The following is a 27,628-nucleotide window of genomic DNA, read 5'->3' as shown; positions in this document are numbered from 1 at the left end:
TATTATAGATTATACTCCATTTAAAGTTATTACAGAGTAGTTTGTGTCTCTTAATTGCATTCCACTACCTCATCCCTCCTCCCTTCCCTCTCTCCACAGGTAGCCACTAGTTTGCTCTCTTCATCTGTGAGCCTACGTCTTTTCTGTTATATACATTCATTTGTTTTCTTTTTTAGATTCCACGTGTAAGTGATAACACAGAATACTTGTCTTTCTCTATCTGACTTATTTCACTAAGGATAATACTCTCTAGTTCCATCCACATTGTTTCAAATAACAGAATTTCATTATTTTTTATGGCTGAGTAGTATTCCGTTGTGTGTGTGTGTGTGTGTGTGTGTATATATATATATATACCATGTCTTTATTCACTTATCTATTGATGGACACTTGGGTTGCTTCCATATCTTGGCTATTTAAATAACGCTGCAATGAACATTGAGGTGCATATATCTTTTCAAATTAGTGTTCTAGTTTTCTTCAGGTAAATACCCAGAAGTGGAATTGCTGGATCATAAGGTAGTTCTATTTCCAGTTTTTTTGAGGAACCCTCATATTGTTTTCCATAGTGGCTGCACCAATTGACATTCCCACCAACAGTGTTTGAGGGTTTCTCTTTTTCTACATCCTCGTCAACACTTGTTATTTGTTGTCTTTTTGATAATAGCCTTTCTGACAGATGTGAGGTGATAGCTCATTGTGGTTTTTATTTTCATTTCCCTGATGATTAGTGATGTTGAGCATCTTTTCACGTGGCTGTTGGCCACCTGTGTCTCTTCTTTGGCGAAATGTCTATTCAGGTCCTCTGTCCATTTTTTTAATCAGATTGTTTGTTTTTTGCTATTTACTTGTATGAGTTCTTTACATATTTTGGATATTAACCCCTTATTAGACATATCATTTGCAAATATCCTCTCCCATTCAGTAGGTTGCCTTTTTGTTTTGTTGATGGCTTCCTTTGCTGTGCAAAGTCTTCTTAGTTTGATGTAGTGCCTTTTGTTTATTTTTGCTTTTGTTTCCCTTACCTGAGGAGACAGCTTCAAAAACATATTGCTAAGACAAATGTCAAAGAGCATACTGCCTATGTTTCCTTCTAAAAGTTTTATGGTTTCAGGTTTTACATTTAAGTCATAAATGCATTTAGAGTTCACTTTTGCACGTGGTATTAGAAAATGGTCTAGTATCATTCTTTTACTTGTAGCTGTCCAGTTTTCCTAATGCCATTTAAAGAGACTGTCTTTTCCCCATTACCTATTCTCTTATAAATACACCAGTCATTGGATTTAGGGCCCACCTAATTCAACACGACCTCATCGTAACTTGGTTCCATCTGCAAAAACCCTATTTCCAATAAGGTCTTATTCACAGGTATCAGAGGTTGGGACTTGAACATATCTTTTGGGGAGACACATTCAAACCACTATAGGAAGGAATCAGTTACTGGAGCCAGGGGAGAGAGAGAGAGAGATGGGGGTGGATAGCTCTGTAGAGGCCTCCCTTCAGAAGCTGATGACCCTATGAAGATGGAGCCAGGGAATAGATGCCCCGCTCTCACTTTCTCCCTCTCATCTCCTACTCTGCCTCCTATTGGCTAAGCTCACTGGGAGTCCAGAGAGCAAGGGAGCCTCAGGATGTGATCCGTACAACGAGAGACTTGAAGGCACAGAGCAAGGTGGACAAATGTAGAGACAGGATTGGGGGCATAAGTGTTGGATTGATTGAAGCCCTCCCACTCCTTTTTTATCCCATCACTCCCCCTATTGTCCTAAAAGTTTTATTCTCCACACCTATTCTTTTAGTGGCCACCTTCCTTTTATAAACGCAAATGATGGCCGGTGAAATATTAAATATAGGTAACCAAAAATATATATCCATGCTCAAAAGAACAGCTTCTTCTCTGTGGAACAAATGAAGATGGTAATTGAAGCCAAAGCCCTAGGCTTGTTGGGCATTGGTTCTGGGATGGTCTGGAAGCAGGAAGTAGTGGCTAGGAGCTCAGCTTCTGCAGATAAAGAGGACTGTTGATCTAGGCAGCCTGGGGACTCAGAGCCAGGTGGCCAAAAAGGGAGCCAGGCTTCCTGTGGGCTTTGAAGTTGGGAATATGATATCTCAGTGTCCCCATGGGATAGGAGCCTTGAAATGCCATTACAATCCTGGAAGAGATTCAGCTGATCAATGTTACTGTCTGCATAGAGAAATTCAGGAAAATATGTCAACTAATTATTAGATGACCTCTCTGAACTGTACAAGATTGACATAAAAACTCAGAAGCATTCGTATATACCAGTAAGAAACAATGAGAAATTGTAAGAGAAGATAACTAACCTTTTAACAAAATATATCTAATAAAATATGTTCAAGAAAATTTCTGAGAAAAGTTCAAATTGGTATTGAGTGATACAAGTTGAACAAGCACCACTTAGGATATAGTCAAAATGCAGCTTTAATTTTGTCTCTTATCTTCCCCTTAAAAGGGGAAGAGGAGATTGTCCCCACACCTGAATTGCAGCTTGCACTGTCGTTTCTGGTGACTCTTGGGTAACCAGGTCTCATGTTCCCTTTAAGTTGCACACACAGTCTTATTTCAGTAAATAGAACACCCGGTCTCCCATCATAGACAAAACTCAAAATGTAATTTAGTGTTAAATCTCTCCATGCACTCTAGCTGAGGTCTGTTCACTCTTTCTTTTTCAATATTGTAAAGATGTTAATGCTCCCCTAAATTGACCTGTAGATTCTTTGCAATCCCAATATAAGTCCCAGTGGGGCTTTTCGGTGGAATTTGACAAGCTGATTCTAAAGTGCATATAAACATGAAGAGCACCAAGAATGAAGAGGCACTTTTGCAGAACAAGGTCAGGGGCCTTGAGCTACCAGGAAAGAAGACATAATTAAAGCATAATAATTAAGATAGCATATCTCTGGTATAGGAATGGACAAATCAATTCATGGAGCCCAGAAACGGATTCACACGTATGACACTTACTTATTTCACCAGTGGCACTGCAGAGCCACAGGGCAAGGTGGTCTTTTTTCATTAAATGGTTCTGGGACAATTGGAAATTTATAGAGAAAAAATGAAATTGAATCCCCCAAAAGCAGTTGTACTAGATAATGCTGAAATTGAATCCCTAAAAGTAGTTGTTTGTGTTGATACAAGGATGCATACATTTTTGAAGCCTATTGATAGATGCTACAGCACACAGCTTTTGATCCATAATTCAGACTGTAGCTGCGAGAACAGGTCCAAGAATTGTATAGCATCCTCTGCTCCTCGGAAGAGACCATTGGACTATATAGTTAACTCCTTATCCTGGGAGATTAGTTCTCAGTTGTCCTCAGGAAGGAAACTGTCATTACTGAAAGTGGGGTCTAGTTGCTCGCCGCTCAAAAGCCAATACTTGAGAGGCAAGGGTGGCGGAAAGGAAATTTTGCTTTATTTTGGAGGCCGGCAACGAGGGGAGAGGGCAGACTCATGTCCACAAGCCGACTCCCTCACCGACAGCGGGCAAGAGCTTTTAAAGGGGGAGTTTTGAGGTGTATAGTTGGAAGGAGGGTGCTACAAGTAGAAACAGCACAATGAACTCTGACAGTCACCTTGAAATTGGTCATGCAGTGGTCTGATCAGTGTCATCTTGATTGCTTTAAGTACAGTTAATCTTCAGTTCCAGGGTTGGTTTGTTCCCATTTCTTTGAGGCCAGTTCTTGGAATTGTGGAGCTTATGTCATGGCTACAGTCTGGTCAGCATGCAGTTAACTTCTTCCACCTGGTGAGGATTTCAGTCTCTACAAACAGCTGGAAGGATGTGGCTCAGAATATTACCTACAGTCCTTGAGGAGGAACTAAAGGTCCTTGACTTTGCTTAATGACTAAACTATTATTATTTTGTCCTCTTTGACTGCTTTCCTTTGCTTCTGCATTCTCTCACTTCTCTGATTAAATTTATTCTTTGACTAAAGTTTTTCCACAGGCAAAAGGCAGGTGGAGGACATGGGGGGAAGGACTATAGGGTCCTGCTCCATTTCTCTATGAGGTCACATCTTACTTTTATTCTTCCTGGAATCTCCAAGTATCTGATCAGAACCCCTAGGGGACATTGAAACAGACTTCCCTGGGGAGTGCTTTTGAATTTCTGACACTGCCCAGGCTTAAAACAAATGTCCTTTTCTCCTTTTCGTATTTAATTTTAGCCTGTCGTGAGTTCTTAGGTGAACCTTGAAAACTTTTCAGGGCCTTAGGGTATGGCCTAATATTTCAGTGGCATAAACGTGGCTAGTTTAAAAAAAGAGCATTTCATAAATTGACATAACAGGCCTTAGGCTCCCATTTGTGCCCTTTACATGCATGCCAGGCCATCCTCTCCTGCTTATGGAGCATTTTTGTGTATGTCTCCTGCCTCTTAGTTAGAGTCCAAAGTGCTAAAGACAGGGATCATGGCTTATTTGAGGGGCACCTACACTGTTATTGTTATCAAATTATCGTAATCATGGCTGACATTTATGCTTCTATGTGCCAAGCCCTATGATAGGTACTTTGTATCATCAAATGTATTCCCAAGACACCACCATGATGTGGGTAACTGTTAGAATCCCTATTTTGCAGTGGTAGACGTTGAGGCACAGGATGTAAAGTGATATGCTGGAGATCGCACAGCCAGTCAGGAGCAGAGCTAGGGGACAACCCCATGGGAATCCTATTCTAAAGTCTTGGCTACTCACTACGGGATAAAGTTTTTTATTATATGCAGCAGAAACTGATTAAGAGAAGTTTTGAAGTTCTATGGCAACAGAAACTGACCCTGGCTCACTTAAGTAGATGAAAATTCTTGGAAGCATATTGGATAGTTCAACAAATTGATCCAAAGTCTAGGCAACAATAGCGTAGGACAGTGGGCAGAAACCCAGACAAGCTGGGTCACGTTGCAGACGTGGTCTGAGAATCTGCTGCTCTGGGTGCCGTGCCAAGGCTGCATTTTAAACTGTCCCCTCGTTCTTGCTTCACTAGCTCAAAAGTTTGTTTTCTTGTGAAAACTTCCATTTAGCCAAGTCTCAGACACCTGTGTGTGTTCCATCTGCCAAGGGTGAGGAGAGGGAGCATGTGGCCTCCTTTGGCTTCTGCAGTGCGAGGTAGAACTTGGCTTCCCATCCAAACCCACAAGCTGAAGGCTTCCCCGCGGGGGGAAGGGGGCTTAGATGTTGTGCAGCCAAAAAATGATGAACAGTCATGACAGCCCTCCTGTCTGCTAGAGCATATTCATCCTGTGGTGCCAGTCCTGCACACCCAGAGCGGCCCACTGGGCACTAGCGTGCCATGCCTGGTTCTGTGCCATTGCCAGATTGTGCCTGCATGTTTCTAAGATTTCTCTAAGAGTTTCCTGAATGTTTAGAATCATAATTAGATGTCCTGCTAGAACCTCATACTTTAATTGCATTCATTTGCTTTTCTTTTCAAACTTGCGTGGTTCTCTAAACATCAGCAGCATTGTCCTTTTACCCAGTTCTCTCTTTCCCATTCCTTTGGACCCCAACACCAGATATTTACCAAACCTTAACACATCTGTATTTTCTAATGTCCGGAATTGTCCCTCTCTTTTTGTTTTCACGCTTCTTATATGTTTGTACCTTTATACCTAACTGGATTTCATATCTCCAGTCTTCCCTCTTCCAATCTGCTACTGAATTAAGTTCCTCTGAAGTACAGCTCAGGCCATATTGCTCTCTTGCTCCCTACTCTTCATGGTTCCTGAACTTGAGTTCAGAGCATCATGTGATATGGCCCCAGACCACATCCCCAACCTAGCTCCTCACTTACCACCTTCATCCACACTCCCTCAGCCAATCTGGGCGTGAATATTCTAGAATATTCTGTCTGTTGCCTGCTTACAATGTGTAGGATGATTGATTGGCTTCAACTATATATTTTATCACAAAATTCCTATGTGATAGGTTTTATTCTTTCCATTTTACAGAGCCTTTCCCTAGGTCGCTCTGTAGTAAGTGATGGAGCTGAGCTTCAAGCCGAGTCTTTCCAGCTCCGAGGCCATTGTTCTTTCCAGGACAGTCTCCAACTCTTTGCACTTGCGTTTTCAGTTCTGTGTGGAATCCCCTTTCCCTTTATTTCTATGTGACTGAAATTTCTCCATCTTTCACGACAACTCAGATGCCACCTTCTCAGTGAAACATTCTTGAATCACTGTAGCTCTGAGTAACCACTGGTTCCCCATGGGTTTTATCTCTTTTATAGGTCAACACTTTGCATTATGGTCCTTCATATACAGGTCATGTGAGGGGTCATATGTGACTTCCTGCTTCTTCCCTTACATTGTCAGGTATTAGCACTGATGAACAGAATGCTTCCTGATCCAAAGAACACGAAATGTAAAAACAGTGGTCTTAAAGGATCTGTGTTATCAGTAGTCACCAAGTAAGGACACCTGTTCTCTGTTAGCTATTCACAACTACCTTTCACTGTCTGCCACCAAGAAGTAATTAAAGTTGAAGTGTATATTTAGACGAGATAAGATAAAATAGAATTTCTCTCCCTTGTTGTTGTAGGAGGAGTTGGATGGCCAACTGGGGTTGGGGTTGGGAGTGGGTAGGCAGGTCTGGGGCCCCAGGAAGAGTCTGGCATGTGATTTTGATCTAGGCAGGCTGCACATTGATCCTGAGGAAAACAGAGGCCACGAGGTCAACCAAGGAAGGAAACTGAAACACAAGGCATCGTTGGGGATCAAAGGAAGGGCCAGGGATCCCCCTGCCCCTGCCTGGGCCCCAAGGTGTTCCAGTCCAGGGGAGCAGGTGGGGTATCGATGGCAGAATGTCTCACTAGTTGAGTGGAGTGGGATACTGAACCCCTCCTTATTTTTTCCCCAAGGCCAGAATGGCTCCCAGAGAGTGGGTGGGTACAGGGGAGAAGCAAATAGACATGCTTGGCTGGGGTGAGTGGCCTGTGGTGTGTGGGCTGAGAAGCTGACGACAGGATTACTTTTATTTTATCTTTTAACATCTTTATTGGAGTATAATTGCTTTACAATGGTGTGTTAGTTTCTGCTTTATAACACAGTGAATCAGTTATACATATACATATGTTCCCATATCTCTTCCCTCTTGTGTCTCCCTCCCTCCCACCCTCCCTATCCCACCACTCTAGGTGGTCACAAAACACTGAGCTGATCTCCCTGTGCTATGCGGCTGCTTCCCACTAGCTATCTATTTTACGTTTGGTGGTGTATATATGTCCAGGCCACTCTCTCACTTTGTCACAGCTTACCCTTCGCCCCCTGTTTAACAATTGGTTATGGTTCACTGAAGCCCTGTGGCCTTGGGAGTTAGCTCACAGCTCTGTGTTTTGCCTTAGTTAAGTGGAGCCTGATGAAGCAGAAATGCATTTTCTATTATATGATGTAGAGACCTGGTGGAATGGAAATTCAGTTCCTGCTAAGTGTTAAAATGCTAAGTTCTCCAAATTAACTACCATGTCAGTTTCAGAGTTCCAATTTTAATGATTAAGGGGACCTGCTAATTGGTATTTGGCTTCTAAATAGAGGAGGGATTTTGTATTCCTACTAGATGGTTTTCAGCAACATTCACAAGTGATGTCGGTCGATTAAATTATTCTATCTGGAAGAAATGTAGCTTTTATTTAGCTTAGGAATTTTGAACAGGGAGGCATCCTCCAAAGTCCACCTGAGGGACCACAATAGCTGGGACTGCTGTTTCCAAGTATTTGCATGTTGTGGATGGACCACAAAACTACTTATCCCCCTGATGGCACTAGAGCTTTCAAAAAGTCTTTAGTCCTCTCATTCAAGGACTTTGGGATGACTTTGGTGGTCAGTCTCCTTACTGAAATGATAGACCCCAGCAGGCCCTGTTGCACAGCACAGTGAATAATTGCTGTCACCTGTTACTTGGTCATGAGTCCCTGAGCCCAGAGATCCTGTTTATCTCCCACTGTCAAGGTATGCTTATCAGGAATCTGCTTTGCGCAGTGAGGTCTTCTCTCCTGCTTGGAAAAGTTGTTAATTAAAATGGAAATAGAGCTGTCGAAAGTGAATTATTGAGTTCCACGGTTATCTTTGGACTCTCTACCCATCCTAGATGTCATTATCACAGGGGAGGGAGGGGTCCTACTGTGGGCATCCTCCAGAGACCATTCACTACCTGGCAGAGGAGGAGGTGGTATTTGCAGATAACGCAATCCTGAATCTTAAATAGGACAGGCTTGAAGGAAAATTACCTTCCTGGTTTCCGTGAGGCACCTGATTTGAGGTAAAGCCTCAGGCACGCAGGCGTAACGAATTTACTAAGAGCTCATAAGGTTTCTGACAAGTTGCAGCTTTTAAAACCCTTAGTGCCAGTGTACATATATTTCTTCACAATGTGCAGTTGGGCTGTTTATCCTGAAATCCAAGTGATTTTAGTTTGATTTAGTAATTCAATTTAATGCCTGCATGATTCATTTTCTTAAAAGAAAATTCATTTTAGTTGTTTAGATCTGTAGCTTGCTTTCATCTTCATTTTCTGTTCTTATATGTTTTTTTGTTCTATCCACTGTAAATTTTCATTTTTCCACAGCCTGTATTTTCTTGTTTTCTTTAGCTCCTTATGATCAGTGTGTAAAGACTAGTGAAGCTTTTCATTTTCTTTTTCAGATATTGTACACATTTGCTTCATATGTTCACAGGTTCTTTTCTTGGTTCAGTTGTACTATCGTTTACATTTGCTCAGTGACTTACTTCTACTTATGCCCTGAATTGTAGTTATTCAGGATCCAATTTACTTCTTTCTTCTTCTTGAATGCTTTGATTCTCAAAGCTTTTACTTGCTGTTGCAGCCCTATCTACTATTGCTTGTAAAAGAAGCCTTTTTTTTCTTTTCCATTGTAGCTTATTAGAAGATATTGAATATAGCTCCCTGTGTTATACAGTAAATCCTTGTTTATCTATTTTATATATAGTAGTGTGTATCTGTTAATCCCAAACTCCTAATTTATCCTTCCCTCCCTTCCCCTTTGGTAACCATACGTTTGTTTTCTATGTCTGTGAGTCTGTTTCTGTTTTGTAAATAAGTTCATTGGCACTATCTTTAATTTTTATTTATTTTCAAAAAAAATTTAAAATTGAGTTATAGTTGCTTTACAATATTGTGTTAGTTTCTGCTGTACAGCAAAGTGAATCACTGTACGTATACATATATCCTCTCTTTTTTGATTTCCTTCCCATTTAGGTCACCACAGAGCACTGAGGAGAGTTCCCTGTGCTATATATACCAGGTTCTCATTAGTTATCTATTTTATACAAAGTAGTGTGTATATGTCAATCCCAATCTCCCAGTTCATCCCACCCCACCCTCTCCTTGGTGTCCATATGTTTGTTCTCTATGTCTGTGTCTCTATTTCTGCTTTGCAAATAGGTTCATCTGTACCATTTTTCTAGATTCCACATACATGTGTTAATATATGATATTTGTTTTTCTCTTTCTAACTTACTTCACTCTGTATGACAGACTCTAGGTCCACCCACATCTCTACAAATGACCCAATTTCATTCCTTTTTAAGGCTGAGTAATATTCCATTGTATATATGTACCACAACTTCTTCATCCATTCATCTGTCGATGGACATATAAGTTGCTTCCATGTCCTGGCTATTGTAAATAGTGCTGCAATGAAAATTGGGGTACATGTGTCTTTTTGAATTATGGTTTTCTCAGAGTATATGCCCAATAGCGGGATTGCTGGATCATATGGTAATACCATTTTTAGTTTTTTAAGGAACCTCCATACTGTTCTCTATAGTGGCTGTATCAATTTACATTCCCATCATCAGTGCAAGAGGGTTTCCTTTTCTCCACACCCTCTCCAGCATTTATTGTTTGTAGATTTTTTGATGATGGCCATTCTGACCGGTATGAGGTGATACCTGACTGTAGTTTTGATTTGCATTTCTGTAATAACTAGTGATGTTGACCATCTTTTCATGTGCCTCTTGGCCATCTGTACGTCTTCTTTGGAGAAATGTCTGTTTAGGTCTTCTGCCCATTTTTGGATTGGGTTGTTTGTCTTTTTGATATAGAGCTCCATTAGCTCGTTGTATATTTTGGAGATTAATCCCTTGTCAGTTGCTTCATTTGAAAATATTTTCTCCCATTCTGAGGGTTATCATTTCGTCTTGTTTATGGTTTCCTTTGTTGTGCAAAAGCCTTTAAGTTTAATAGGGTCCCATTTGTTTATTTTTACTTTTATTTTCATTACTCTAGGAGGTGGGTCAAAAAAGAAAAGATCTTGCTGTGGTTTATATCAAAGAGTGTTCTTCCTATGTTTTCCTCTAAGAGTTTTATAGTGTCCGGGCTTACATTTAGGTCTTTAATCCATTTTGAGTTTATTTTTGTGTATGGTGTTAGGGAGTGTTCTAATTTCATTCTTTTACATGTAGCTGTCCGGTTTTCCCAGCAGTGCTTATTGAAGAGACTGTCTTTTCTCCATTGTATATTCTATTTCCTTTGTCATAGATTAGGTGACTGTAGGTGCATGGGTTTATCTCCGGGCTTTCTATCCTATTCCATTGATCTATATTTCTGTTTTTGCACCAGTACCATACTGTCTTCATTACTGTAGCTTTGTAGTATAGTCTGAAATTCCTCCAGCTTCATTTTTCTTTCTCAAGATTGCTTTGGCTATTCAGGGTCTTTTGTGTTTCCATACAAATTGTAAAAATTTTTTTTCTAATTCTGTGAAAAAAGCCATTGGTAATTTGATAGGGATTGCATTGAATCTGTAGATCACTTTGGGTAGTATAGTCATTTTCACAATATTGATTCTTCCAGTACAAGATCATGATATATCTCTCCATCTGTTTGCATCCTCTTTGATTTCTTTCATTAGTATCTTATAGTTTCTGTGTACAGATCTTTTGCCTCCTTAGGTACGTTTATTCCTAGATATTCTATTCTTTTTGTTGCAATGGTAAATGAGATTGTTTCCTTAATTTCTCTTTCTGATTTTTTGTTGTTTTTGTATAGGAATGCAAGAGATTTCTGTGCATTAATTTTGTATCCTGCAACTTTACCACATTCATTGATTAGTTCTTGTAGTTTTCTGGTGTCATCTTTAGGACTTTCTATGTATAGTATCATGTCATCTGCAAAGAGTGACAGTTTTACTTCTTCTTTTCCAATTTGGGTTCGTTTTATTTCTTTTTCTTCTCTGATTGTCATGGCTAGGACTTCCAAAACTATGTTGAACAATAGTGGTGAGAGTGGACATCCTTGTCTTGTTCCTGATTTTAGAGGAAATGCTTTCAGTTTTTCACCACTGAAAATGACATTCGCTGTGGGTTTTGTTTTATCTGGCCTTTATTATGTTGAGGTAGGTTCTCTCTATGCCCACTTTCTGGAGAGTCTTTATAATAAAAGGGTGTTGAATTTTGTCAGAAGCTTTTCCTGCATCTATTGAGATGATCATATGGTTTTTATTCTTCAGTTTGTTAATATGGTGTATCACATTGATTGATTTGCATATATTGAAGAATCCTTGCAACCCTGGGATAAATCCCACTTGATCATGGTGTATGATACTTTTAATGTGTTGTTGGATTTTGTTTGCTAGTATTTTGTTGAGGATTTTTGCATCTATATTCATCAGTGATATTGGTCTGTAATTTTCTTTTCTTGTAGTATCTTTGTCTGGTTTTGGTATCAGGGTGATGGTGGCCTCACAGAATGAGCTTGGGAGTGTTCTTCCCTCTGCAATTTTTTAGAAGATTTTGAGAAGGATGGGTGTTAACTCTTATGTAAATGTTTGATAGTATTCACCTGTGAAGCCATCTGGTCCTGGAGTTTTGTTTGTTGGAAAATTTAAAATCACGATTTCAATTTCATTACTTGTGATTGGTCTGTTTATATTTTCTATTTCTTCCTGGCTCAGTCTTGGAAGGTTATACCTTTCTAAGAATTTGTCCATTTTTTCCAGTTTGCCCATTTTATCCACATAGAGTTGCTTGTAGTAATCTCTTATGATGCTTTGTATTTCTGCAGTGTCCATTGTAGCTTCTCCTTTTTCATTTCTAATTTTATTGATTTGAGTCCTCTCCCTCTTTTTCATGATGAGTCTGACTAAAGGTTTATCAATTTTGTTTATCTTCTCAGAGAACCAGATTTTAGTTTTATTGATCTTTGCTATTGTTTTCTTTGTTTCTATTTCATTTATTTCTGCTCTGATCATTATGATTTCTTTCCTTCTGCTAACTTTGGGTTTTGTTTGTTCTTCTTTCTGTAGTTCCTTTAGGTGTAAGGTTAGATTGTTTATTTGAGATTTTTCTTGTTTCTTGAGGTAGGATTTTATTGCTATAAATTTCCCTCTTAGAACTGCTTTTGCTGCATCCCATAGGTTTTGGATCGTCGTGTTTCCATTGTCATTTGTCTCTAGGTATTTTTTGATTTCCTCTTCGATTTCTTCAGTGATTTCTTGGTTATTTAGTAGCGTACTGTTTAGCCTTCATGTGTTTGTGTTTTTTACAGTTATTTTTTCCTGTAATTGATTTCTAATCTCATAGCATTGTGGTCAGAAAAGAAGTTTGATATGATTTCAATTTTCTTAAATTTACTAGGCTTCATTTGTGACCCAAGGTGTGCTCTATCCTGAAGAATGTTCCATGTGCACTTGGGAAGAAAGTCTATTCTGCTGCTTTTAGATGGAATGTCCTGTAAATATCAATTAAGTCTATCTGGTCTATTGTGTCATTTAAAGCTTGTGTTTCCTTGTTTATTTTCTGTCTGGATGATCTGTCCATTGGTGTAAGTAGGGTGTTAACGTCTCCCACTATTATTGTGTTACTGTTGATTTCCCCTTTAATGGCTGTTAGCAGTTGCCTTATGTATTGAGGTGCTCCTATATTGGGTGCATAAATATTTATAATTGTTATGTTTTCTTCTTGGATTGATCCCTTGATCATTATGTGGTATCCTTCCTTGTCTCTTGTGACAGTCTTTATTTTAGAGTCTATTTTATCTGATATGAGTATTGCTACTCCAGCTTTCTTTTGATTTCCATTTGCATGGAATATCTTTTTCCATCCCCTCACCTTCAGTTTGCAGGTGTCCCTAGGTCTGAAGTGGGTCTCTTGTAGGCATTATATATACAGGTCTTGTTTTTGTATCCTTGCAGCCAGTCTGTGTCTTTTGGTTGGAGCATTTAATCCATTCACATTTAAGGTAATTATTGATATGTATGTTCCTATGACCATTTTCTTTATTGCTTTGGGTTTGTTTTTGTAGGTCTTTTTCTTCTCTTGTGTTTCTTGCCTAGAGAACTTCCTTTAGCATTTGTTGTAAAGCTGGTCTGGTGGTGCTGAACTCTCTTAGCCTTTGCTTGCCTGTAAAGCTTTTGATTTCTCCATTGGATCTGAATTAGAGCCTTGCTGGGTAGAGTATTCTCGGTTGTAGGTTTTTCCCTTTCATCACTTTGATGTATCTTGTCACTGCCTTCTGGCCTGCAGAGTTTCTGCTGCAAAAGCTGCTGATAACCTTATGGAGATTCCCCTGTATGTTATTTTTTTGCTTTTCCCTTGCTGCTTTTAATATTTTTTCTTTGAACTTCATTTTTGTTAGTTTGATTAATATGTGACTTGACATGTTTCTCCTTGGGTTTATCCTGTATGGGACTCTCTGGGCTTCCTGGACTTGGGTGGCTATTTCCTTTCCCATGTTAGGGAAGTTTTCGACTATAATCTCTTCAAATATTTTCTTAGGCCCTTTCTCTTTCTCTTCTTCTTCTGGGACCCCTATAATTCAAATGTTGGTGCACTTAATGTTGTCCCAGAAGTCTCTTAGACTGTCCTCATTTCTTTTCATTCTTTTTTTTTAATTCTGCTCCTTGGCAGTTATTTCCACCATTCTCTCTTCTTCTTTCTTCTGCCTCAATTATTCTGGTGTTGATTCCTTCTGGTGTATTTTAAATTTCAGTTATTGTGCTGTTCATCACTGTTTGTTTGTTCTTTAGCTCTTCTAGGTCTTTGTTAAACAATTCTTGTATTTTCTCAATACATGCCTCTATTCTTTTTTTGAGATTTTGGATCATCTTTACCTTGCTTTTGAACCTTGCTTGTTCAATTGTAACATATTTTTTTGTTGTCTCTTTCTTTTTATGGGTGGTGCTGTGTTCCTTTCTTACTGGTTGTTTGGCCTGAAGTGTCCAGCACTGGAGTTTGCAGGCAGTTGGGTGGAACTGGGTTTTGGTGCTGAGATGAGGATCTCTGGGAGAGCTCACACCAATTAGTATTCCCTGGGCCCTGAAGTTCTCTGTTAGTCCAGTGGCTTGGACTTAGTGCTCCCACCACAGGAGCTCAGGCCTGACCCCTGGCTTGGGAACAAAGATCTCACAATACATGCAACACAGCAAAAAAAAAAAGCCACAACAAAAAAGAGCAGAACAATAACAAGGAATAAAAAATAAAATAAAATTAGAAAAATGAAAACTATATTAGAAAAAATAAAACAAAAAAAAAATCAAACAGAACCACAGCAGCAAAAAAATAAAATAATAAAATAAATAAAAAATAAAATTAAAAGATTAGAATAAAAAAATAAGCAAAAAGAAAATAAAAAATTCCCTGGTACCTCTGCTATCAGTGTTCTTACCCCCATGGTGAGCTACACCCTATTCCTGCCTCCCAAAAGGCCCTCCAAGACCTCTATGTAGGTCTCTGGGCCTGTTGTGTCAGCCCCATCTTTGCCATCTCACCCGCATCTGCTCCTGAAAGTGGTCCAGAGCACACATACCTGTGCAGGCCAGCTGGGGCACAGGCGTCCACAGGCATGCCTGCAGGGGCTAGCGCAGTTGGAGGAGGCCTTGGAGGGGGGCGGCACTCATCCCTCCTTAACCTTCATGGCCAGAGGAAGCCCTGTCAGGAGCAGCACTTGGACTGCAAGGACCCACAATGCCAGAGGATGCTTTGGCAGAGGTGGGGCTCAGGGCCAGGACCCACGCTGTCAGAGGGGTCCCTGGGATGGAGGAACACTCAGGCCTGGGACCTGCACAGCCAGAGGGGGCCCTGGGGGGTATCTCAGGCCTGGGACCCATGCAGCTGGAGGGGGTTTTGGGTGGGGGCCCAGGCCTGGGACCCACACAGCTGGAAGTGGCTTGACGGAGGTGGGACTCAGGCCTGGGACCCACGTGGCTGGAGGGGGCCCCTGAGCTAGGGGCTCAGGCCCAGAATCTGCATGGCTGGAGGGGACCCTGGGGGCCCAGGCCTGGGAACCCAGCATGCTCACTGGGGCCCATGCAGGTTGGGGAGACCCTGGTTGCATTCCCCTCTGATCCCCAGATCCTCTGAAGGTCCCTCTCTGTCCCTGCCAACACCCTCTCGTGAGTGGGCCCCTCTGAGTGTGGGAACCTCTCTTCTCCCCAGCCCCCCTTCAGGGGTGCTGGTCCCATCCTGCCTCCACCCTTTCCCCACCTCCTTCCCTCCCATATCCTACCTGGTTGTGTGGGGATTCCTCCCATCCCTTTAGGTGTCTGAGGTCCCCCACCAGTGCCCAGTGTGTATTTTAGAATCCACGTATAAGTGATATCATATAATATTGGTTTTTCTCCGTCTGACTTACTTCACTTAGTATGATAATCTCTAGGTCCACCCATATTGCTGCAAATGGCATTATTTCATTCTTTTTTATGGCTGAATAATATTCCATTGTATGTACCACACATTCTTTATCCATTTGTCTGTTGATGGACACTAAGGTTGCTTCCATGTCTTGGCTGTTATAAATAGTGCTGCTATGAACATTGGGGTGTAGTATCTTTTCAAATTTGAGCTTTCATCTTTTCCAGATATATGCCCAGGAGTGGGATTCATGGATTATATGGCAACTCTATTTTTAGTTTTTTAAGGACCCTCCATACTGTTCTCCATAGTGGCTGCACCAACTTAACATTCCCACCAACAGTGTAGGAAGGTTCCCTTTTCTAGAGGAGCCTTTTTATAGTTGGATGCCATTTACTCATTTATTGATTCAACAAGTATTTATTAACCTCCTACTATGTGCTTCTACAGTACAATAATTTGTCAACAATGATTTGAACATATTTTTATAAGGCCATCAAGCTTGAAGAAGATAAAGTGCGATGCTTTTAGACTCTGCTGCCGAAAGTGTGGTCCCTGGAGTGGTAACATTGGCATCACCTAGGAATTTGTTAGAAATGCAGAGGCTCAGGCCCTGCCCATGATGTACTGAACCAGAATCTGCATTGAAACAGTATCCTCAGGTGATTTGCATACGTCTTAAAGTTCAAGAAGAGTGTGCAGTGGTGTATAAAAATGTTAAGGATGCATTAGTACATTTTAATTATTTGCAAATTATTGATAACATGTACAAATACAGATTACAGACTGAGTTTTATTATCTCAGTGATGAAAAGAAGCTCTCCTTCAAAATCAGAGAGACATATTTCAGGGGCTTCGAGCCAAGCTCACTTTTTTGATTTGTTGGTAGTTTGACAAATCATTTTTGAAACATCTCTCTGTATGATATAGGCAGGAATGAGACATAGATCCTGGTTTCAGGGAACCTACATTTCAGTAGGAGAGACAACCAATTACTCAATTATAAAAATTATTTTGGGGACATAAAAGGAATGAAGTTCTGATACATGCTACAGCATCGATGAACCTTGAAACCATTGTGCTTAGTGAAAGAAACCAGTCATAGAAAACTACATTTTATATGATTCCATTCATATGAAAAGCTCAGAATAGGGAAAGTCTATAGAGACAGAAAGTAATTTAGTGTTAGCTTAGGGCTAGAGTAAGGGTATTTGGGAGGGGGGCCAGGGATGGATAGGGCAGTGATAGATAAAGGGTATGTTTCTTTTGGAGATGACGAAAATGTTCTATAATTGGCTGTGGTGATGGTTGTCCATATCTATGAATATACTAAAAACCATTGAATTCTACCCTTTAAATGTGTGAATTTTATGGTGTGTGAATTTTATGTTATGTGAATTATAATGATTAGAATGTTAACGATTATTTTGGGGAGGACCAGGAGAAAGAGTATTGGATGCTATGAGTGTGTATATTGACGGCTTTAGGCCTGGACACTAAAGGCTTCTTTGATTGGGTGTCCCTTCAGCGGCGCTTTGAGGAATGAGTGGAAATCACCTGGGCAAGGGCAGGGAGATTCAGAGCATTCCAGGTAGAGGGAACAGCATTGCCTGGGGACTATGGTAGGAAGACTCCACAACAAATGAAGACCTGAAAGCCTAGTGTGATGGAGCACAGGGGCCAAGGGGAGGAGAGTGTCACGGGTGAGGCTGGTGAGATGGTGGGGCCCAGGTCATGAGGGGTCTTCAGGATGTAAAGGTCTTTACGCTAAGACAATAGAAAATTACCGAAAAGCTTTAATAATGAACAGGTGTGATTTTTTTTTTTTGATCGCTCTGAATTTCGGGTGGAGAATGGATTGGGTAGGGACCAAGAATGGAAATGGAAGACCTTTGTAGATTATTGTATAGTCCAGCGTTTGGACGGATGTGGTCACAGTGGAGGAGAATAATGGATGTTTCAGGATATGTTTTGAATGTAGAGTCAACAGTTACTGATGGAGTGGGACTGGGTAAAAAAAAGGCTGAATCAAGGATGACTCTTGGGTTTCTGACTTGTACATCTCCATCAGTTCAGTGTTGGACATGTTTAGTTTGAGGGAACTGTGGTCATGCACATGGAGATGCTGAAGAGTTGTATTTAAAGGACTGGGACTCAAATGAGTGTTCTGGGCAGATGATGAAATTGAAGCGTTGTTAGCATGTGGGTGGTAGTTAAAGTCATGGGTGAAGATGAAATGGCTTCAATAGAGAACATAGCATGAAAAGAGACTGAAGACCAAACCTCTAAGGAATGCCAGTACCGAAAGGTTGCATGGAAGAGGATGAGTCAGCTTAGCAGACTGAGAGGGGTATTTAGAGAAGTAGGAGGGAAACCAAAAGTATGGGTCAGTGAAATAAGAAGAGAATGTATCATGAAGTAAGGAGTAGGAGCTCTGTTGAATGATGCTCAGAGGTTACATATAATGATGATGGAAATGTTTATTGGCTTTAGCAAACAAGGAGGCTCTTTGTGACTTTATCAAGAGCATTTTCAATGGAGTGATGGGGCGGTAAACCAGATCGGAGCAGATTAAGGAGGGAGTGAGAAGTGAGGAAGTAGAAAGAGTGTGGAAACTCATTTGAACTGTTTAGCTGCAACAGGGTGGAGAGAGAAAGGGCTGTGGCTGGAAGGGAAAAAAGTGGGTGCAAGTCAGCATTTTAAAGGACTTAAGCATATTTAAACACTGATGAGAAGGGTCTAGTAAAAAGGGGAAATTTTTATAGGGAAAGAAGTGATGCTTTAATGATGTATTTTGATGCTTAATCAGATATTTCATATTCTGTAAATATTTACTGAGCTTTCACTTTGTGCCAGGCATTATACTGGAACTAGGGTTATAGCAAAGACAAGGAGTTTCTGCCCATTGGTTACTTCCCATGACGCCTCCTAGTGGCTAAAGTTCCTTAAGACCAGGTTCTTAGTCTTCACTCTGCTTTACCAGTATCTAGATAATGCCTGTCATACAAAAGATGTCAATAAATTTTGCTGAAATGTGCTATTAAACCCACTTTCAGTAGGTGTGATTTGGGGGTGATTGTTTCAATAATGGTGGCATATGTATTATACTTAGTAGTAATTACCAGTGATAGGCAATGATAAGGATTAGGTTTAGTAAGTACCTACCACTCACTAATGCCAAAAGAATTTCCCTCCATAGCTACCAACCCCCTAGAATCTCCCACAAGCCACTCCTTTTTGTTCCTCCCCTCCCCTCTCCATCTAGTCTCCCCATTCCATTGAGTCTACCTGTACCTATGGTAGATGTCAGGTCCATCCTATTCACTCAGCCCCCATGGCCATTGTTTTAAACCTTCACTATTTCTCACCTGTGTTGATCTAACAGTCACCTAACCCATCTGACTTACCCTCTTCCAAGTCATCATCCTACACTGTTCCCAGAGAGTGTTCTTAAGGCAAGTGGGTGTGACTGCCGGGTGAAAAGACTTCAGGATACACTTCAACCCTTTGTCATGTCCTCCTTGCCTGCATCTATCCAGCCTCACCCCCAGCTTCCCCTACACCCCACATTCACTCATAGCAAAATACCTGTCCACTTACACTGTCTTCTCTGGCTTTGTTTATTTGTTTTTGTTCTAGTTCTAAGACTTGGTTCAAGCATCACTGCACTTCCTCTCCTGGAAACCCCTCTACATGTCCAGACTGAGTCGGTTGCTTCCTTTCCTTTCTGCTCCTATAGTGCCGTGTCCATACTTCCTAATGCATCCTGCCCTCTTTAGTATAATTGCTGTTTCTCAATTTCCCACACAGTGTAGAATTTGCTTGAGTTCCTCATAAATTTTGACTGAACAGTTCAATATTCAAGTAGATGAAAAATCTACTTATAATCATCTAAGCCTAGAACCTTACTCTTTCCTATGTAAACACAAAATCATTTGTGCACTGATTTAATATGCTCTGAATTACCCAAGAATACAACTACCATGTAAGTTGAGGGAAGGTGATACTTTGTTGTCTCTGTAACTGTACCGTTTTGCAAAATACATCACTGATGCCAGCATTGCCTGCTAAATCACGCCACCAATTCAGGAGGCCTGTGTCAGTCTGCATTTGTAGCTGGCCTGTGCACGCTGACTTTGTGTGGGTGTGTGTGCACATGAATATGCACTGATTTAGCCCTTATTTTAAAATGTCAAATATGAAGCATTCAGGTGCAGCATTTATGCTGATTCTCTGTGTGTATATCTTTTTGTAGCCCTTATTTCAAATTATAAAATATATACAAAGACGTATTGAATGGTGTCTTATTTCTCATAATTCCATACTTGCTCATTAGGTGGCAGGGGAGGGATAAATTAGGAATTTGGGAGTAACATATATACACTACTATATATGAAATAGATAATCAACAAGGACCTACTGTATAGCACAGGGAACTCTACTCAATATCCTGTAATAGCCTATATGGAAAAAGACTCTGAAAAATTATATATATATATATACACATATATATACATATATATGTATAACTGAATTACTTTGCTGTACACCTGAAACCAACACAACATTGTAAACCAACTATACTTCAATAAAAAATTTGTGCACATATTTCCCTCATTATGTGTCCTTGTATAGTCATACCTGAATCATTATATATTGAAATATGTGCTATTTTATTATAAATTACTTTCCTTTTATTTTTTCCTTTATATCACAGATAGGAGATTTATACTGGTTTTACAAAAGATAGAAAGGATATATATTACAAAATGTTTACTATAAAAGGAGGGCATGGATCTAAAAGGGGAAGAACATCGGTATTTAGTGTCCAAACACATAGGGTCTTATTTTGTTACATCGACTTTTCTAAAATAGACACATTAATAAAATACTTTTTAAACATCTGTGATATATTTTTTCTTGTTTTAGCTTCAGGGGTATGATAATCATTGTTTTGTAAATGGTGAAAGAAGGAAAGGGAGGATCAGTGAATGGATGAAAGGCACTCACCAACTCGGGGAGCCCTGAAAGGGGCTTCAGCTGATTGAAAAGTTGTGTCCTGTCCTTTGTCCGGCCCTGGTCTGGGCACTGAGGCATCTGGGTCATACATACACCAGGACCATCTGCTTGACTTTGGGCAAGTTCTTAGAGGTGTCTGAGCCTCATTTTCTACAAATCTAAAATAAAAGGGATAGATTTGATTATTTTGATGTTTTTCACATTTATTCCAATAACTGTGTCCCAGGAAGAATACTATGAAACACAGATGCATTTAAAACTATCCTGTTTACTAGGAAGAATTTTACTACCAGAAAATTTGAAAGTATAATATAAAGTTGACCATGAGAAAGGTAAGCTCCCAAACCAAGAATGGTCAGGTGCTTTTCCTATTAACAGTTGTTCACTTTTTCTGCCAACCACTGGGGTTTGCTGGCTGAAATGGTTAGGGAAAATATTGCAAAAGAAAAGATTAAAATTGAGAAAATTCTTTTTATTAACTTATTTTGTTTTCTGAAAGTTGGGAAACAGCACGTGGTTCTGTCTTGGTAGTGGGAGATAGAAAGAGAACTGAAAGTCTGATTATTAAGGTTGTTTTTACTATTCAGAGTTTTTTTTGGTGCAGGTCCTCCTAGTCTAGGACATTATTTTTCTTTAGGCCATGGTAGAGTTGTTAGATATAGCAAATAAAAATACAGGACACCCAGTTAAGTTTGAATTTCAGCTAAACAACAAATAATTTTTTAAAGTATAAGTATGTTCCAAATATTGTGTGGAGCAATGTGACTTGTAAAACGTTAATGTTAGCAGTCTGCTAATGTTTGAGGGTTTTTCTTGTCTGAGGTCCAAAAAATATCACAAAGTTCCAGCCTTGAAAGAAGCTCACGGGGCCACAGTTGCCATGAGGGAGTTAAGTCCAGCAACCATTGATAAGAACAGAGTGCTTTGGCTTGACTGTAAAGAGTTACCTAGCTTAGCTAAGAAAGTCTGGGAAGGGCTACTCATCTTGAACATCAAACTGTCAGAAATCTGCTTACAGTTACACCAGGGAGTCCACAGTGTAAATGGGAAGGAATGACTCTTGAGTCCCCACCCCGCTGATGAGCCACGCACTCCGGACTGTCATGAGGGTCTGAAGGTGGTGGCTTCCGACAGAGGCCGCCCAGGCAAGCGGGTAAATATGGTAATAAACCTGCCCCCGGGGGCTGGACGGGCAGTGCAGAAGGGATGGACAGACAGAGTCCGGGTGGACAGGGAAGGAGTGTGTTGGTTTTGGCCCTGGAGTGTAAAAAACATCTGGGAAATAAAATGAATGAAGCTGACTGCAAATGTGAACCTTTGCCAAGATCGTGTAAGAAGGTGCAGCGAGGAACTGGAGCAGATACTGCCTTTCCTCTTCTCGGCCTCCAGCTTTGAGATTTAAAAAACAACAGAGAAAGCACAGTGTTACACATGGGAACACTGGCGAGATTTATAAACGTTTATTGAGTTTGATTTTCCTCAGTTCCCCTGTGTGGTAAGTTGGTTGCTCTGGAAGTGGGTGGAGCTACCGTGTGATCTGAGAGCGTGGGACGCGCAGAGCCTTCAATCGGCGTGTGTCGAGGTGTCAGAGACGTCGCCTCTAGAGCTGGGAGCAAGGAGGAATTCGAGGATCAGATGGCAGGAACGGGGAGCAATAGTAAGAGGACTCAGTGTGAGGACAAAATCGGAAGGGAGACTAGTTCCTCATGCGTGGGGAACAGCACCAGAGGCCTGAAGGAAAAGAGAAGATGCCGGGTGAACACAGCCTCCCTGGCCAGCCAGCTGCTCACGACCACGTGCGGAGCTGGAAGGGCAGCCCTGACCCTCTGGCTTCTTATCCCAGCGGGAAATAGAAAACCCGGCAGCGGGCAGTGACACTGCCTCCTCCCGGTGGTCACAGTCCTCCGTGTCGGCAGGGTGGACCCTCCTTCCAGGCTCCAGGTCTCCAGATCCCTTCTCCTCCTGTGTCCTGTGGGTGTTCCCCAAACCCCACGGAGCTAGTCCTGTCTTAGTGAGCACCCCCTTCCTGCTTGTCCTTCTGCTTGCATCTCATTTCTGCAGAATCAGCCTTCCAACTTTTTTGATTGAATATACCTGTGAATAAAAATTGTCGCGTACTCGTCTCCAACATACATTGATTTCCTTATAGACTATATATAAGAATTATGTATATATATAATTATGTATATAAGTATATAATTCTGTAAAAATATATGGAATTATAAACAAATCTATATAATACCAGAAATATATATATAATTATATAAATATTTATAAATAAATTATAAAACATTTAAATTGATAAATAACAATTTTACTTATAATTTATAAATAAATACATAAAATGTAAAATATATATAAGATAAAATGTTTAAATATCAAAGTAAAAAATGGAAGAGGTCAAAAAATTATTAAAATAAATGTATGTTTTTTTCCCACAATTCCATCTGTCCTCTTGGCCAAATCTTGGAGTGCATCTGTGTGGTTGGGAGACCCCTGCTGGACAGGAGTGCACCTGAGCCTGAATCTGATCTGGTCTCATAGTCACAGCCTCCCTCACAGCCTCCCTCAGCTCCTGACTGGCTCCCCTTTCTGTAGTGCAGGGCCTGGAGCTCAGTGCCCAATATACAGGGTCCGACTGACTTGAGAATCTTTAGCTAAAAGCACTGACTTTCTGGCTTGCCCTCAGTACAGGAGTAAGTGATAAATACCCGAGTAATCTCATACTGCCTCTGCTTGCTTCTCTGAGTAAGCAGGGATTCTGGCGCATGCCCAAATCAAGGGTAGATCTGGGAGGGGGAATGCTTCCAAGTGATAATGTGGTGACACCCCCAGAGGTCAGGAACCCGTGGGAAGTGGGAGAGGCTGAGTCTCTGAGAAACCTGAGGATATTGAAAATGAGGAAGAAGTTAGGAAGTTCTGTTACAAATGGGTCATGGGCTGCAATCAAACGTATATGCAGTGAAATCTATGCATAGATCAGAACAACTTATGAAATGTGTCATCAGTATTTAAGAGAAAAGATTAGAGATAAATCCTGCTAAGTGATAGAAAATACCCTCAAATTAATAGCAAATTCCTGAAAATACTGTTTATGTTTATGCTTAGTTTCCTCATCTACTAATCTGCAGATAATATGGCTTCATTAGGACCTCACGATTCTCACTAGGATAATTCAGTGATAAGGCATTTAGTGAAAGAAAATAGCCATTTGTTAGGCAACTGAACAGCTGTTAAAGCTTGTTGGAGACAAAGCACAGGGGACAAGCATTTTGCCACACCCACATGAGCTCATGTGGGAACTGTGGACCCAACCTCACTCTATTGGCAGCTGTTGGGAAAGGGCTCCCACTGCAGAACTGCTGCCTTCCCAATGGCGTGACTGCTGTGGCAGGTTCAGATCTTTCTAAACCACCCCCTTTTGTCCATCCACTCTTGCTTTTCCCCATCATCCATCGTATCTCATTTAGGAAAGAGGTGAGTGGGGTCTCACTTCCCTTCACTTCTCTATCTTGAATACCTAAATTAATTTTTAGGCATTTATGTAAGAAAAGGCCTATCCCCCTTCTTGGTAAGTATTAATGTCCTAGTACTTTCAAAGCACAGTTTTAGGCAGGAAATGGGGAGGTTGGGTTTGGATGGCAGTCCAATGACAGTAGGTGATAAATTTTTGTTTTGAGTAGGGAAACAAGTGTACAGTGATGTCAGAGATACTTCTTGAATTACTGCCTAATTTTTTTGGCAGGTATCATGTTTCCCTTGGCAAGAAAAGGTTGTTTAGAGATGCCTTTTTGTCTTCATTCTGTATTACACTCTCTGGGATTTTTTTGCTTTGCTTCTGCTAATGTTAGAAGCTCAACTTCAGGAAAATAATGTACAGGGTTTGTAGTGAGGTGGATGGACCTAGAGTCTGTCATACAGAGTGAAGTAAGTCAGAAAGAGAAAAAACAAATACCATATGCTAACACATATATATGGAATCTAAGAAAAAAAAAAGAAAAAGGTCATGATGAACCTAGGGGCAAGACGGGAATAAAGACACAGACCTACTAGAGAATGGACTTGAGGATATGGGGAGGGGGAAGGGTAAGCTGTGACAAAGTGAGAGAGTGGCATGGACATATATACACTACCAAACGTAAAATAGCTAGCTAGTGGGAAGCAGCCGCATAGCACAGGGAGATCAGCTGGGTGCTTTGTGACCACCTAGAGGGGTGGGATAGGGAGGGTGGGAGGGAGGAAGATGCAAGAGGGAAGAGATATGGGAACATATGTATGTGTGTAACTGATTCACTTTGTTATAAAGCAGAAACTAACACCATTGTAAAGCAATTATACTCCAATAAAGATGTTAAAAAAATGTACAGGGTTAAGCATTTTGTATTTTTATTGGGTTTAAAGAAATGCTGTATTCAGGCTGAGTTAACACTTTGTTCTAAACTTTGAAAAAATGATTTAATAACTGACAGTGCTTTGGAATCATCTCTTAAACACGTAGCAATGTTACTCTGAATTGGACTATATATATAGTTTATTTAGTCAACGAATATTCATTGACTACCTCCTTTCTGTCTGGCACTGTTCTAGAAGCTGAGGGTAATAATGGTGAACAAGACAGTGGAGCTTATTCTTATTTTTTCGGTGGGGGGAAGAGTACAAAACTCAGTAAATAAACAAATTAATAAGATTACTTCAGATATTAAGTGTGGAAAAGAAAATAAAGCAGAGGTATTTATCAGGGTCTCAGCAAGAAACAGAGGTGTACTTAAATTATAACTGAGAAAAGTTTAATAAAATTCTATTTATAAAGATATGGGCAGGAGATGAGTAAGGAAACCGTGGAAATTAATATAGTGCTTTAAGGCTGGAAACAGAGGCAAACCCTGAATTGGAGGACCCAGTTTCCTGAAGGATGGAGAGGACCAGGTGGAGAGGGCCACTGTACAGAGGCTCTGACCTTCAGTGCAGGCCTCAGCCAGCCCTTGGGTCTCTGTGGGGATGGAACTGAGGAAGTAAGTTGTCCACCGCACGGGCTCCCCACTGGCCTAACCCACTGGACATCACGTGGCGAGGGAGCTGGATGATGTAGTCCATACAAGTCAGCCTTCCAGGGAACAGAGCAGGGGGAAAAACGTGGACAGTGTTGGTCTCGAGGAGCATGGAAGACATCCAGAGCCAGAGGGAAATGGAACATTATATACAATGGTTGGTGATCTCGGATGTCATATTGATTCTGCCTTGAAGGCACTTACAGTTTATTTGAAGTGATCCAAAATAAGTTTATGAAAACATAACTAGCAACATAAAACTGGTTATCGGTAATAAAAGTCTAGTACACTCTAACACTTATATTTGAGAACAGGAAGGGATTGCTTCTGGAAGATGCAATTGGAAGATGAAACACTGCATGGAGTGAGGGTAATTGCATTTGAGCTTAAGGAATGAGTAGAGTGTTCATTGTTGGGAAAGAAGAAGTGAGCATTCCAGGACTATAAAACGTCATGGGCCAAAGTGCAGAGATAGGACATGTTTTAGGAACAATTTGGCTAAAGTGATTGGATGATGCTACAATCCTTTTAGACTCATAGACTTGTATTTAAAATGAACCTACTTCCTTCCCAACTCCCACTCAGTGTAGAAATCGCATTGGTAGGTACTAGCTTGCTGCCATTCTCCCTCCCTCTCTTTCTTTCCCTTCCCCCTTCCTCCTTACCTGTGTGCCTTTTGACAAGCATTTATTGAGCATTTACAGTTTATACACAGTTGTAATAAGGCCCTGTATTGAAGAAGACCGTGTTCCTACTCAGGGAGCTCAGTTTCAATTTTATCATTCCAGATGGTTCCAGTTATTCAACAGGATCCTAATAATAATAGCTAACACGTATTGAACATTTTTTATATACCAGACACTGTCCTTATTTCAGAGGACTTGGTTTGTCTTATGAAGAATGCATTAAAGATTTAGGAGAAGGGGCTATTGAAATGATCTTCCACATTTTGGCCCTACAAAGGTGTGTTGGATTGTTTTAAAAGAAGCATCCAGGGGCTTCCCTGGTGGCACAGCGGTTGAGAGTCCGCCTGTCGATGCAGGGGACACGGGTTCGTGCCCTGGTCTGGGAAGACCCCACATGCCGCGGAGCGGCTAGGCCCGTGAGCCATGGCCGCTGAGCCTGTGCGTCCGGAACCTGTGCTCCGCAACGGGAGAGGTTGCAGCAGTGAGAGGCCCGCGTACTGCAAAAATAAATAAATAAATAAATAAATAAATAAATAAAAGAAGCATCCATTTGCTGAAATATTAAATTGACTGACAACCTAGTGCATATCAAGTGTGCCTAAGATTTTAAATTTAACTAGTGTAAGAGGAAGCTCTTTTCATTGACAGACCCATACAGATTGAATTTGGGCCCCAAGTGAGTTCCTTCCTCTCCGTGGCAGCATTGCCCCTGCTTCCCCCTTTCTGGGATTCCAGATCTCAATGCACAGGCAGCCAGGCAGGTGGAAACTTCATGCAACGACTCGAGGGCAGGGAGCTGCAAGAGGCAGCAGGCCTGGGGAGGGGAGCACCCCCAGTCTCCGCTCCAGGGCAGGCTGAGGTCTAAGGAGGGTGGAGCATGGTTTCTTTCCAGCGGAGGGAAGGGAGCTGACTTCCTTCTCTGTACTCAGAGAGATGTTCCTTTAGAGGCTTGCTGTGGTTTCTCTTCACTTCCAATGTTGACAAGACAGAATTCATTTGGAAAAAGAGAGCTCCATGATTCATAATGAGCTATTTTGTGCTTTTAAAAACAACTCTTTAGAAACTGAATTTTCCTTATAACTCTTAAGTCTTCTTTTTTTTTTTTTTTCGGTATGCGGGCCTCTCACTGCTGTGGCCTCTCTCATTGTGGAGCACAGGCTCCGGACGCGCAGGCTCAACGGCCATGGCTCACGGGCCCAGCCGCTCCGTGGCGTGTGGGATCTTCCCGGACCAGGGCACGAACCCGTGTCCCCTGCATCAGCAGGCGGACTCT

General features: G+C 41.0%; 1 protein-coding gene across 1 annotated transcript in view; it reads left to right on the top strand.

The window, feature by feature from the left end:
- Positions 1 to 27,628, top strand: part of DCHS2 (dachsous cadherin-related 2) — a 290,076-nt gene that overhangs the window by 70,511 nt on the left and 191,937 nt on the right. The gene's annotated exons all lie outside the window — the stretch shown is intronic.

Source organism: Lagenorhynchus albirostris, chromosome 4 (genome assembly GCF_949774975.1).
Source record: "Lagenorhynchus albirostris chromosome 4, mLagAlb1.1, whole genome shotgun sequence".
Taxonomy (NCBI): domain Eukaryota; kingdom Metazoa; phylum Chordata; class Mammalia; order Artiodactyla; family Delphinidae; genus Lagenorhynchus; species Lagenorhynchus albirostris.
This window is presented reverse-complemented; position numbering and strand designations above follow the sequence as displayed.